Below are 12857 nucleotides of genomic sequence, written 5' to 3'. Positions count from 1 at the left end.
AATTGTGGCAATTAATATTTTAGTGGCATACAAAGAAAAGCATGAAAATGTGAAACAGTTTAATCAAACACAGCAACAACCAGAGATTTATCAAAGTCCCTAATTTAATACCACCACTACTACCAACATTCTTAGAAATAGCTTTCCAAAAAAGACTACTCTTCAAAATGAATTATCTGTAAAATCTTTTCAAATACTACATTCAACCTATTTTCTCTTCCACTAGCATGAAGGAATAAAACTATCTAACATATAATATTGCATCATCAGACTTTTAAAGACAGAACTCCAAATCTTGATTGGTCCTACAAGAATAGAGGTCATCCTACAAGTCAATACAAAAAATACAAATAATCTGATAGAAAAATGAGAAAATATATAAACAGGCAATTCACAGAGAACGATAATATCACTAGCAATCGGGGATAATCACAATTTATCACCCACTATAAGCAAAAATTAGACTGAAAACTATATTGGCAAAAGTATGGGGAAATGGGCACTTATACAGTTGATGGGAGTAAACTGCCTTTATGAAGACCAATTTATCAGATACTATAAAACTGTACAGGTCTTGAACATTTCAGTTCTAAGGCTCTATTTATTTCTCAGAAATACTTAGACACAAAGATGTTTTTTCAAAGACAATCACTGCAACATTATATATCATACTGAGAAAAGAGAAAAAAAGTCAATTAATAAGAAAATAGTTAAATAAATTATGGTACACTCTTACCATATAAATACTATTACCATGTGAAATAATATGCAGCCTTTTTAAAAGAATAAAATAGCTCTATAGGGGATAATACAGAGAAATGTCCAGGATACATGTAATGTTAGCAGGAGAAAAGCAAGTTGAGCAAAAAGATGTATAGTATTCCACTTACATTTTTAAAAAAGACTATCCATTATGTGTATTACATATATACACCATATAGATACACCACATACGCATGTACATATATGGTGTGTGTATATATATCTACTTTTATTAATCTGCAAAAATATTAGCTAGCCCTTTACCTCCGAGAGCAGTGGGAGGAGATCTGGGGGAAGGAAAAGAATCAGTAAAGCAGGACTTTCACTTTTACTCTTGATAACTAAGTATTATTTAAATGTTTTACAATTGGCTTGTAATTCTTCCATAATTTAAAAAGAAAAAAGGGAGGGTGGTGGCTGGAAGACAGGACATGACAGGTGAGAAAGGAGCCTTTTTTGCCCAAGCACACACCCCTTGGCCTCTCTTTATAACTATGGCCAAGGAATAGGTGTTTCCCAACCCCAAAATATCAACTTGATCTTCTGTCATTCTACCATCATGTCTTTCCTTCTACGGTTCTTAAATCTTTGTCTTCTTTAAAAATTAAAATGCAAATATCAAGCAATATGAAACTCAAAGCCTTCATCAAAACATCAGAAAGTGCTTCCCTAGTGGCGCAGTGGTTGAGAGTCCGCCTGCCGATGCAGGGGACGCGGGTTCGTACCCCGGTCCGGGAAGATCCCACATGCCGCGGAGCGGCTGGGCCCGTGAGCCATGGCCGCTGAGCCTGTGCGTCGGGAGCCTGTGCTCCGCAACGGGAGAGGCCACAACAGTGAGAGGCCCGCGTACCGCAAAAAAAAAAAAAAGAAAAAAAAGAAAACCATCAGAAAGATCAGTTAACACCTTAGCAAGAATTATTTGATTTGATAGCCTTGAGTGTAAGAATGGAAGCTGAACAGCTGTACTGTTCTAGAGAGGGGCAAGCTACAAACAAGGAAGGAAGTAAAGAACACTAACAGGAAAGAGACTGGAGGAAGAGAGAAAGAGGAAGCAGTTACCAAGAGAAAACAGAAGAGTCAAAAGGTCCTGCTTCAGGCTGTATTGTTCCAAAAGCAGACCATTATGTGGACTGAGAGCATGGACTCTGTACTAGACCACCTGGGTTCAAAAACCAGTTCTGACATTATAGCTATGTGATCATGGGCAAGTTACCTAACCACTCTGTGCTCTATTTCTTCATCTGTTAAATGAGGACACTAACAGTACCTACCTCACAGAGTTGTACAGTGAGAATTGATGAGTTCAGATATGTAAAGCATTTAGAACAATGTGTATCACATAGTAGATAATACATTGTGTAAATGCCTGATACTGGCAACAAATGCCATTGGTGTCTTGCCCATAAACTGTTGACATTCACCTCTACACCAGATGATTCATTCTGAACACCTGTAACATCCTACTGTAGGCTGCTGTCTGGCTGCAGGAACATGCTCAGTTTGTACTCAGGGCAAGCCAGAAATGCCAGAGTTAATGTCAATGATGGCTAGGAATTTGGTGGGTAAACACCTGCAGCTTCCCTGCTCTTGACTTGGGATAACTCTGAGGAATATTTTATTTAGTCTCCGCGAGTTCCTCAGTGGTAGTGAGCTCCAGATGCCCACAGTGGTAACTGTACCTTAGCATTTACCACACTGTATTGTAATTATCAGTTTAGAAGTCTGTCTCCCCACCTAGACAGCTAACTGCTCTTTAAGGATATGCTTGCCCTATTCATTGAGTGTGCAATATGCAACAAAGTTCCTGGTATGCAGTAGTCTCTCAATAAATACTTGTTTCATAAATGAATGAAATAAATGCATCATTATAAAAAGTACATAATTATGAGCTATTGCCAAAGGTAAGCAAGTATTTCCACTGTACTCAAGGCCAAGAGAATCCTAAATGATCTTTTTCACACTCAAGAAAATTTGGTTTTCATTCACTTGAGTCTAAGAAAATGATAGCAAAATATCCTTTTGATAACCCAATTCCAAATATAACAAAAATGAAGGAAAAAAATTAATCATACTCAAATCCCTCATGCAACAATAAAGTCACAATTATTTGTATAAAAGGCATTCACATACCTTCAGACCATTATATTAAAGTTCTTTGAATTTAATCACAGTTCCTTTTCCATAAAGGAAACTACCTGGGGTTTTGTTGTTTGTTTTTCTATTTTTTTAATTTGTTTGAAGTATAGCTGGTTGTGCCAATCAACTATAGTTTGGCACAAGATTGTTGTGCCCATCTCTGCTGTGCAGCAGAGTGACTCAGTTATACACATATTGACATTCTTTTCTTTTATATTCTTTTCCATTATGGTTTATCACAGGATAGTCAATACAGTTCCCTGTGCTACATGGGTTTTAAGAGTTGGAAAATATATCGACTTCATAGCTCTCCTTTAAGCTTCATCAACATTGGCATTCTCTTCAACATCAAGCTTGAATACCTATTAGCACACAGCAGCATTCTGTATACTAGAAATTCTGTGAAGTATGCACTTTGTACACACTTTTGCATTGCTTGCCCATAAACCAAATTTGACTGATTTTACTTTAACTGTTATAGAATATACACTTTCTTGAAAACTTTTCAGGTATGGTTTGGTTTCTGTAAATATGTAAGAAATTACCTTGATATACCTTTGTAGAGGTCCCAATTTCAAAGTCATTTATATCCTCCTTAATTAAGAAGTCAGGTAATTGACCCAAAGAGCTCAGTAAATACCAACACAAAGGAACTGCCAAAACAGACTGCTTAACTTTCCTATGGCATAATGACATCCCAAAACAAAAGTAAAACACAAATCAGATGGCAACATTTTTATACAAAATGAAGTTTCAAGAGGTTTAATTCATTTGAACTGTTTCTACAATGGCTCAAGTAGTCTGAGCACTCAGCAATCTAAAGGCAGTGGGCCTGAAACAAATAACTTTGTGATGCTCCTTCCAATTCTATGCCGCTACACAAATAAAATAATACAAAACAGAAAAGTACCTGCAATTGAACATCTCAAGCAAAAGAAATATGTAAACATTTATATTTAAGATAGTATTGGAATGCATATAAAGCATTAGGCAAGTTAAAGTTGGTATTACCAACTGAGCATATAGTGATTTGAAGAGCCCTCTATGCCTAAAAAAATTTGCCCATCAGGATACAAGGCCTAAAATCCCACCATCCATTTCTTCAAATAGAGTACCAACCAATATTCTCTCTTAAAATGCAAAGATATCTTTCGAGTATCTCAATAATAGCTACCATTAATTATTACCATGTGTTATTAGTATAAATTAATTCAATAGATTACTTTTCTCATTAACAAGCAAGATCCAGGAATATCACAAAAGGCCTGAGATTCCTGAAAATGGGAAAAACCGTAAAAAGAAGACAGTGGGCAAAAAAAGCAAATTTAGTTTCCTTAACAAATGTGGTCAGAGTTGGCAGCTTTGTGTACATAAAGCAAAATTATATAATGTCCTATTCTGTTCATTTAAACAAACAAAACAGACAATTATCCTCTTAGATCAAACAGATTGGGAATAATCCTCTCTACCTAGAAAGAGTCATTCCAGGACCCTTTCAGCCCCAGGATTCTACATGCAACAAGCACAATTTGACCTATTAACTATTAACTAACTCTAAAGACCAACAGAATTAAGTGGTAAAGTAACAGTCAGAAATAACAGAAATCAAACAGAATAGGCTTTAAAGCAGATTTGCAATGTAAAGCTCCCTCTCTCTAACCCTTCTAGCCCTTCCTTAGCTGTGAGATAACTGGAGCAAGTTACTTAATCTCTTTGAGGCTGTTTCCAAGTTGTAAAATGGCCATCTCTTCCTTGAAGAGCAAACATAAAACTCTGAGCAAAGTGTTTGACAAGAAACACATTATAACAGTGGTAGCTAAGCTATCATTAATGTTCTTTTTTAAAAGAAAACCAGTTCAACGCAAGGTGAAAGTTAAAAAACCATAAGATGCACACCAGTAAACAATGATTAATGTATTGTTAGTAAAAGATAAAAATATAAGAGAAATATATATACTTAATTAAACAACAGAAATTTATAACAAAGAAGAAATTAGTTGATATAAATGACAATCAAAAATGTATTAAATGCACCAAACTTTTGGACAGCATGGGCCATGAGTCTAGGGAGCACTAAAAAAAAAAAAAAAAAAATGTATTAAGTTAATATGAATAACATAGCTCTAAAAATACTACTGAGATTCTTAAAAGCAGATCAAATGCCAAAGTTCAATGGTCACCAGGCAATTATTGCTGAAGTATTGATATTATTCAGATATGGTGACCAACGATTCAAACAGTATAAATCAACAAACTAAACAAATGTAGAGTACCTTTTAATATCATAATCTGTGCTACAAAAATGGTTTTTCATGTCACATATGGAAGAGTTTTTAACATCTAAGAAGTCATATCATTCAATAAAAATATTGCACTTTAGCAAACCTCACTGCTATAGCCAGAACTTTATGCTGGTTCACCTAAATATTCATAGAAAGCACAAAAAACAAAATGAAACTCTTAAAAAGCTGTAGAAAGCATATCTACTAATAATGGGGTAAAAAGAGCTAACTTCAACTTCTCCAAATCTAGAAGAAACCATGATTTATAAATATTACCCACCTCCATACAGCACACCAGAAGTAAACACTACCTTCAGCGTATTCTTCAATATGGCCAGCGATACAAAGACATCAACAGAAAGTGCCATGAGTGAAAAGTTTAACCCTTCCACTTCTGCATCCCATAAATTGATTAGCTGTGGGGTTTTGTTTTCACTTTTTGTACTGGCTGGTGAACACAATCTACAAGTTTCTTTTAATTCTTTTAATCTAGAATTCTATATATCCCTTCCATATTGATACACCAGAAGGCATAAAACTTTAAGAAAACTAGCATCAGCAAAGTAAAATTCTAAAGAAGGTTTCTTGCAATAAAATCAGTATTTCCATTTTCTTATCTGGCTCTTAATTTTGTTATCTTCTGCCTTAAGTCATATCAGAAAACCCCACCTAATATATATTCAAACTACTCACCCAATAAAGTAGGGTCTTTGGATATGGGGGAGAGGGAGGAAGAAACTGGTCATGTGTGTTTACCAACAATCTCATCATATCAGGTTCAAGGGAATTATTTTTTATTAGCACGTTGCTATGTAGAGAGCCCAAAAGATCCATTTAATAGCCAATTCCTATGAAGTGAGAACACTGCTGTAATTGAAATTGAACTTCTATGTACCTAGTACAACAAAAAAGCCTGCTTCAGCCACTAAGTTTTGGGATAATTTCTTACTCTGCAATAGATAACTAATACAAGCCTGCAGATGTGACCTTATACAATACTACTGGTGATATCTGACACAATATTTTAAATGGATATGGAGCTGTATAGAAACACACTTTCCATATACATCAAAAGTGACAAAGTCCAATAAGGTGAGTAGTTTATAAAGTTTAGACTGTAAACATTTTGAACAATGTTATATTACTCTTTGAAATGTTCATGCCATGGTATTAACTCACCATTATAATGATAAAATATAGCTACCATAAAATGGCTAACATTTATTCACTGCTTGCTATGTGCCAGGCACTGTTCTAAACACTTTACATGTATTTACTCATCTAATTGTCAGAAATAACTACCTACTTACAATTCCCCATTTTACAGATGAGGAAGTTGTGGCAGTGAGAAGATAAGCACAAATACGGCTAAGACATGGCTGACCTGGGATTTGAAACTAGACAGTCTGGCTTTAGAGTCTGTGTTATATTGCCTCTCATATCATATATGTTCACAGAAATCAGCCTGTACTTGTCTTTTAGTCCTCAATTTCTTTGCTGTGAAAAATGAGTTCCTTCCTTCCACCTCTAAATTCTAGTTTAGGAGCTAATATTAAATGTTACCAAAATCCATATTTTGGTATAAAAAATTCATATTTTGCCCACTATGGCATTTTTTTTCTCCTAAAAGAATCCTCTATTAAATCAAAGGTCAGCAATCACTTTTTAAAATTAACCACAAGAGGCAACACATCAAGTTATTGAGCCTAATTAGCGGCAATGGAGACCAAACGGTAAAGTGAGCCAAATGTGACTGAACCACCTCCCCACTTAAAGTACAGAAGTACAGAGAAGTTTCTGTACTTCTCTGTACAGAAGTACAGAGAAGTACAGAGAAGTTTCTGTGCTTCTCTCTCACCTGGATATAAAGGCTGAATCTACATATTTTTAAAGAGCTTATTTGCTGCCCTAAATAAACTGACAATTGATAGAATTGTGGTAGTTTTTAAATATGTCCAAAAAGTATTTGATATTCGTCCTTTCAAGAGGTGGAGCTTAAGTCATTCCCCTCCCAAGTGTGGGCTGGACTTAGTGATTCAGTTCTCAAAGAACAGGGCAAAGCAATGGTTTGTGACTGAGTCAAAAACGGCATCACAGCCCCTCCCCCTCCCCCCCCCCTCCCCGCCCCGGATCATCTGCTCCAGGGGAAGACAGCTGCCTTGTTAGGACACTTCAGAAGTCCTAAAGAAGTTCATGTGGTGAGGATTTCAGGCCTCCGGCCAACAGACATGTGAGCCATCATGGAGGCAAATCTTCCAGCCCCAGCTGAGCACTCAGTTGATTAAAGTTCCAGCCAATCAACTACAACCTCATGAGACCTGAAGCCAGAAGCAACCAGTTCAGTCACTCCCAAATTCCCAACCCACAGAAACTCTGAGATAATAAATATTTTAAGCCACTAAGTTTTGGGATAATTTCTTACTCTGCAATAGATAACTAATACAAAGTATGAGAAAGGTAATTTTGTGAGATATCTGCAAGCTATCTCTGCCCTGATGGTCCATACCTGCCATCTTAAGCTGAACTACCCTCACTCCACTCCTCCTCACCAAATGATCAGGAGTCAGCAATACCACACCAAGAAGGCTACCAATCACATGACTGAATCACATACTCTTTCCACCCTAAGTGGGAGTCTCCTGCAGGGACTCCGTGGACCAACTTCTACCCTGCCTCCTACAAATTTATCTGTACCCATAATCATCTCCACCTCCTTCCCTCCTGTCTCAGGAGAGGTCTATCTGAAGCACCCTTGACTTGCATCTTTGTATTCTATCCCTTCCAACTTGGTTAATGACCTTCCTCCACCAATTCTTCTCCTTCACTCTTCTATCTTCAAATTCTCTTTTTGATGGCTTCTTATCCTCAGCAAATAAAGACTGTAAATGTATTCATATCATTCGTACCTTTAAAAAACAAAAACCCTCTCTCAAACTCATCTATCTATCTATTTCAAACTATCTCTAACTATCCCGTTTAAAACCAAACTTTCTGAAAGAGCAAGTGACATTAGTTATTTCAATTTCTTATCTCTTAGCCAGTGTGAACTGGATCCACCTATATAATTGCTCTTGCTGAAGTCAACGACGTAACTGACATGTCCAATGGATATTTTTGTTAGCCTTATTTTATTTGATTTCTCAAAGATGCCTAATACTCATTCCTTTTCTCCAAACTCAGCTCTTCCACTTACTTGTGACTCTGCTGATCTTCTCCCACTTCCCTGCCCACTACTTCATCTCTTTTGAGGTATGTTTTCCTTCCATCTTACCCTTAAATACCCTTAAATATTAGTGTTCCCCATGCTCATTTCTCTTCTTTTACCCTATGTTTTTCTCCCTGACTGATCTCATCCATTCGCACTGCTTTTCACTGTCATCTATAAACTGTGACTTCAAATTTATATCTCAAGCTGAGTCTTCTTCTTAACTCAGATCTGTATATACAACTGCCTAATGACATTTCGTGGAAGTCACAGATGCCTCAAATATAATAGCCTCAACTGAACTCATCTCCTCCAACCATGTTCCTCAATCTATTTCTCTTCCTATATATTCCCTCGGTAAATGGCCCGGAATCCACTCAGTTTCCCAAGCCAGGTGTCAGATAATTCATTTATTCTGAAAATATTTATTAAACATTAATTATAAAATTGAAAATGATAATGGCTAGAAATCACCCTGACTCCACTTTCCCTCAAGACCACTAAATCTTATCCATTCTATCTCTTTTATATCTATCTAATCCATCTCCATCCCTTAAATCCCATTTACTCTACTGTGCTAATTCTCATTTGCCACGTGGATTACTACAATAGCCTCTAATTGACTGCCATGCTTCCAAGCTCCTCTCTCTCCAATTCATCCTCCAGATTGTTGCATCTGACCACGTCCCTTCTATTTGTCATATATAAGTTCCCTGAAATTTTCTCAAATTAAAGAGTTAATTTTCTTAATCTCCCATGAACTTTTGAAATTCTATCTCTATCTTTTTTTAATTTATTTTTTGAGGTAACATTGGTTTACAACATTATATAAGTTTCATGTGTACATTATATTCATACTTCTGTATAAACTACAATGCGCTCACCAACAAAAATTTAGCTTCTATCCATTACCATACAGTTGATCCCCTTTTCCCATTTCGCCCTACCCCCCCAATCCCTTTCCCTCTAGTAACCACTACTCTGTTCTCAGTAACTGTGTTTTTGTTTGGTTTGTTCATTTATTTTGCTTGTATTTTATATTCCACATATGAGTGAAATCATGTTATTTGTCCTTCTCCATCTTATTTCAGTTAGCATAATACCCTCAAGATCCATCCATGTCATCACAAATGGCAAAGTTACATCTTTTTTGTACGGCTGAGTAGTATTCCATATGTATATATATCTCATATTATCTACAATAGCCAAGATATGGAAAAAACCCAAGTCCCCATCAACAGATGAATGGATAAAGAACATGTGGTCTACTACTATCTCTAACATGGAAAAGAGTACACTAAAGTGAAGTCTGTAAGAATCCTAGTTTCTCACTGTACCTTAAAGTAGCTCTAGTAGAGTGCCTTCCTTTATTAACTAAAATAATATGAAAGAATTATTATAAATACAAACACTTACTGTATGAGTAGTGCTGTTTTCCTAGTCTTTTACATAAACCAAAAACATCCTTGCATATAAAACTTTTTAAAAAGATATGGGTTCAGGGACTTCCCTGGTGGTACAGTGGTTGAGAATCTGCCTGCCAATGCAGGGGACATGGGTTCGATCCCTGGTCCAGGAAGATCCCACATGCCACGGAGCAACTAAGCCCATGTGCCACAACTACTGAGCCTGTGCTCTAGAGCCCACGTGCCACAACTACTGAAGCCCATGCACCTAGGGCCTGTGCTCTACAACAAGAGAAGCCACCGCAATGAGAAGCCCACGCCCCGCAGTGAAGAGTAGCTCCCGCTCGCTGCAACTAGAGAAAGCCCAGGAGCAGCAACGAAGACTCAATGCAGCCAAAAATAAATAGATAGATAGATAGATAGATAGATAAATAAATAAAAGATATGGGTTCACAAAAATCTTACCTTCTAGAAAAAAGTTCACTACTCTAGTACTCTCCAGGGCCATGATGACCACTACTCTTAACAGAAGCCTGAAAAAATGCCTGACGTACGGTACTCAATAAATATTTATGAAATTAATTAAGATTTTCTCAATCATGTTTAACCATGTCTTCTACTATTCTCCATTGAATTCATAGTGAAAAATATACTTAAGTTCAAACAAACACAGTATTCTATGAAGAACAAACCAAACGTCAACTAATTTTCTTCCTTTCTTTTTAAAACCCTTTATAATATGGGCAGATTAATGAGGAAGCAAAAGAGAGAAAAGAAAGTTGACACTTGATAATCAAGCCAATGATTCCCTTCTCTTTCTCCTGCCAATACACAAGCTAAGCACATGACTCAACTGTCAGTCACATAGCAATAGTTCAAAAGTCAGGTAAAATGAATGGCAGGTCACGTTATACACTACTGTCTTAGACCATTCTATCAGGTTAAATTACAATTGAAGAAGAAAGTCAGATTTCCTCTATCTGAGCTTTAACTGAAGACCCAAAATATTTACCAAGTTTTTTTTCCAGAGTCTGTAATGTTCTGTTTTTCCTTTTCTTGATCTTCAGAAGGCCTGTCTGCAGTGTTTCATCTTAACACACCTGAAAAGATCACCCATTTTAACCAATTATACAAGATATTCTGGCTTTATCAGCAGTTCCACCATTTCAGATTAAATGATTTGATTACACATGCACCTGCGTGTGTGCACACACAAGAAGTCTTTAGTGTTAATCCAATATTACATTTCCTTCTTTAAAGTTTCTGAACAAGAAATACTCCTAAAACTAGAATAAGACCACTATTTCCGAACTACAGTCTTCCAAAGGTTTCAAAACCACTGTACTTATGGAAAGGGCATGATTTTGGTAATCAGAGGGTTCTAGAGGTCAAATCCTACCTTTAAAACATACTCCTTGAAAAAGTTGTTCTCTCAAACTGTTGGGTCCTTGCTGGCAAGAATGGTGCCTCAGTTTCCTTCTCATTCCCACCTGGCACACTTTTTATCAAATGAAAATCACCTTGCAAATCCTCACGATGCTTGGGAGTGGTAAAGCATACTGATTAAGGGACTCGAAACTGGAGTACCATTACCTGATCTAAATCACAGCTCTGACTTTCGACAAGTTTTTTAGGGCTGTGGGATTTAGTTCTCTCATCTATAAAATGAGAGTAATAACAGACTTTACGTGATAGAATTGTTATGATGATTAAATAAGATAATATATTCACATAAAGCATGTACCACTCAATACTTATTAAGATAAATGTTTTGGTTAATTCATCTATTTTTATACTTTATGTATCTAGTGAACTTAAATCAGCTTCATTGCCATGCACAGAGTTGAAAGCAGCAACATGAAACCAGTTGAAACTTAGACGCTTGAACAGTCATGGAAAACAATGATTTCCTTACAGAGGAAATTTACAAGAACTCTTTCCCTTTAACAAGCGTCCCTAACTTGCATCTGTCAAAACTAAGACCAAGAGGAGCCGGAGGGGGACGATTCTGCAGAGGGAAAATCAACTTCCCTTCACCCTCCTTTGGTCAAAAGATGTTTCCGCTGAAACGTACTCTTCCATAGTGTAGACCCAGCAAGCACCAATCAGAATACAAACACACCACGCCTGGGGAGTAAAGAGAGTTTCTAAGGCTCCACCGCCCTTGGTCCAAAATCGACTCTGCGTTAACCAGTATGGGGTCTCCTGCAGCCCGGTGCAGCTAACAAGGCTGAAGCCAGAGTCTGCAGGTGCACGGTCCTTCCCACACACCCGCAGGTGGGCGTCGCCCGCCCGCCATACCATCACCCAGGGGCCAGTTCCTGCATTCGAGCCCCCAGTCACCCATCATGGCCCTTTCTGGCCTTCTCATGGGCCTTCGACACCCGGTGTACAAGTCCCCGTGCTGCAGGTAAGGATGGCAAACGAATAAGAGATGAGTCGACGCCGCACCAGGCAGTCGCGACGAAGCCACACCTCCCTGATTCCGACCAGACTGAGGTCCAGAGATGCTGGGAAGACTGCTGCCCACCCAAACCCTGCTCAGCCGGACCCATCCCCTCACCTGAGCGAGCGCCGGGACGGCCCGGAATCGCTCTGGTCTCTCTCCGGGTGATGCCGAGGGCCTTGGGCGGCGGCGGCGGCAGCTGCAGCGCCCAGCCGGACACGACCTGCTGAGCGCTGCGCGGGTCCACACCCTCCAACCCTGCCACCCGGACCCGCCGCCCGAAGTCCAGCCCGGGGCCCCACCTCTGACACACAGTGGGGCGGAGGAGGATGGGAGGGGTCCGAGTTGGGGCCGGGCGGCACTGCGGCTGCGTCAATTGGTAACGTCATACGTCACGGCGCCGGCGCCTCGAGGCACGCCACCCGAGCCCCGCCCAGGAATTGGGACGCCCCGCCCCTTCTCCCCCTACTGGGCGGGCTGGGGGCGGAACCTCGACCTTGAGGCGGAGGTTAGGGACGGATTTGAAAAATCATTTCGCTACCCACCCTAAGGGAATGGTAATGAACTGCCTTCCTGAGGCCAAGAGGCGGATGAGCACAGGTGGGGCCAGATCGCTAACA

General features: G+C 38.7%; 1 protein-coding gene across 5 annotated transcripts in view; it reads right to left on the bottom strand.

Moving 5' to 3' along the window:
• Positions 1 to 12588, bottom strand: part of KIAA1109 (KIAA1109 ortholog) — a 208138-nt gene extending 195550 nt beyond the window's left edge. For all 5 annotated transcript variants that reach the window (XM_029234854.1, XM_029234856.1, XM_029234857.1 and 2 more), the window contains exons 1-2: positions 12355 to 12588; positions 10804 to 10891 (exon numbers count right to left, since the gene is read on the bottom strand). The gene's annotated coding sequence lies outside the window, so the exon portion shown is untranslated. The remainder of the gene's footprint in view (positions 1 to 10803; positions 10892 to 12354) is intronic.
• Between the last annotated feature and the right edge of the window lie 269 nt (positions 12589 to 12857).

The sequence above is a fragment of the Monodon monoceros genome, unplaced genomic scaffold (assembly GCF_005190385.1).
Source record: "Monodon monoceros isolate NGI ecotype Baffin Bay Population unplaced genomic scaffold, NGI_Narwhal_1 Super_Scaffold_20, whole genome shotgun sequence".
Classification (NCBI taxonomy): Eukaryota; Metazoa; Chordata; class Mammalia; order Artiodactyla; family Monodontidae; genus Monodon; species Monodon monoceros.
The sequence above is the reverse complement of the archived record's forward strand: the minus strand, read 5'-3'. Positions and strand labels throughout refer to the sequence as shown.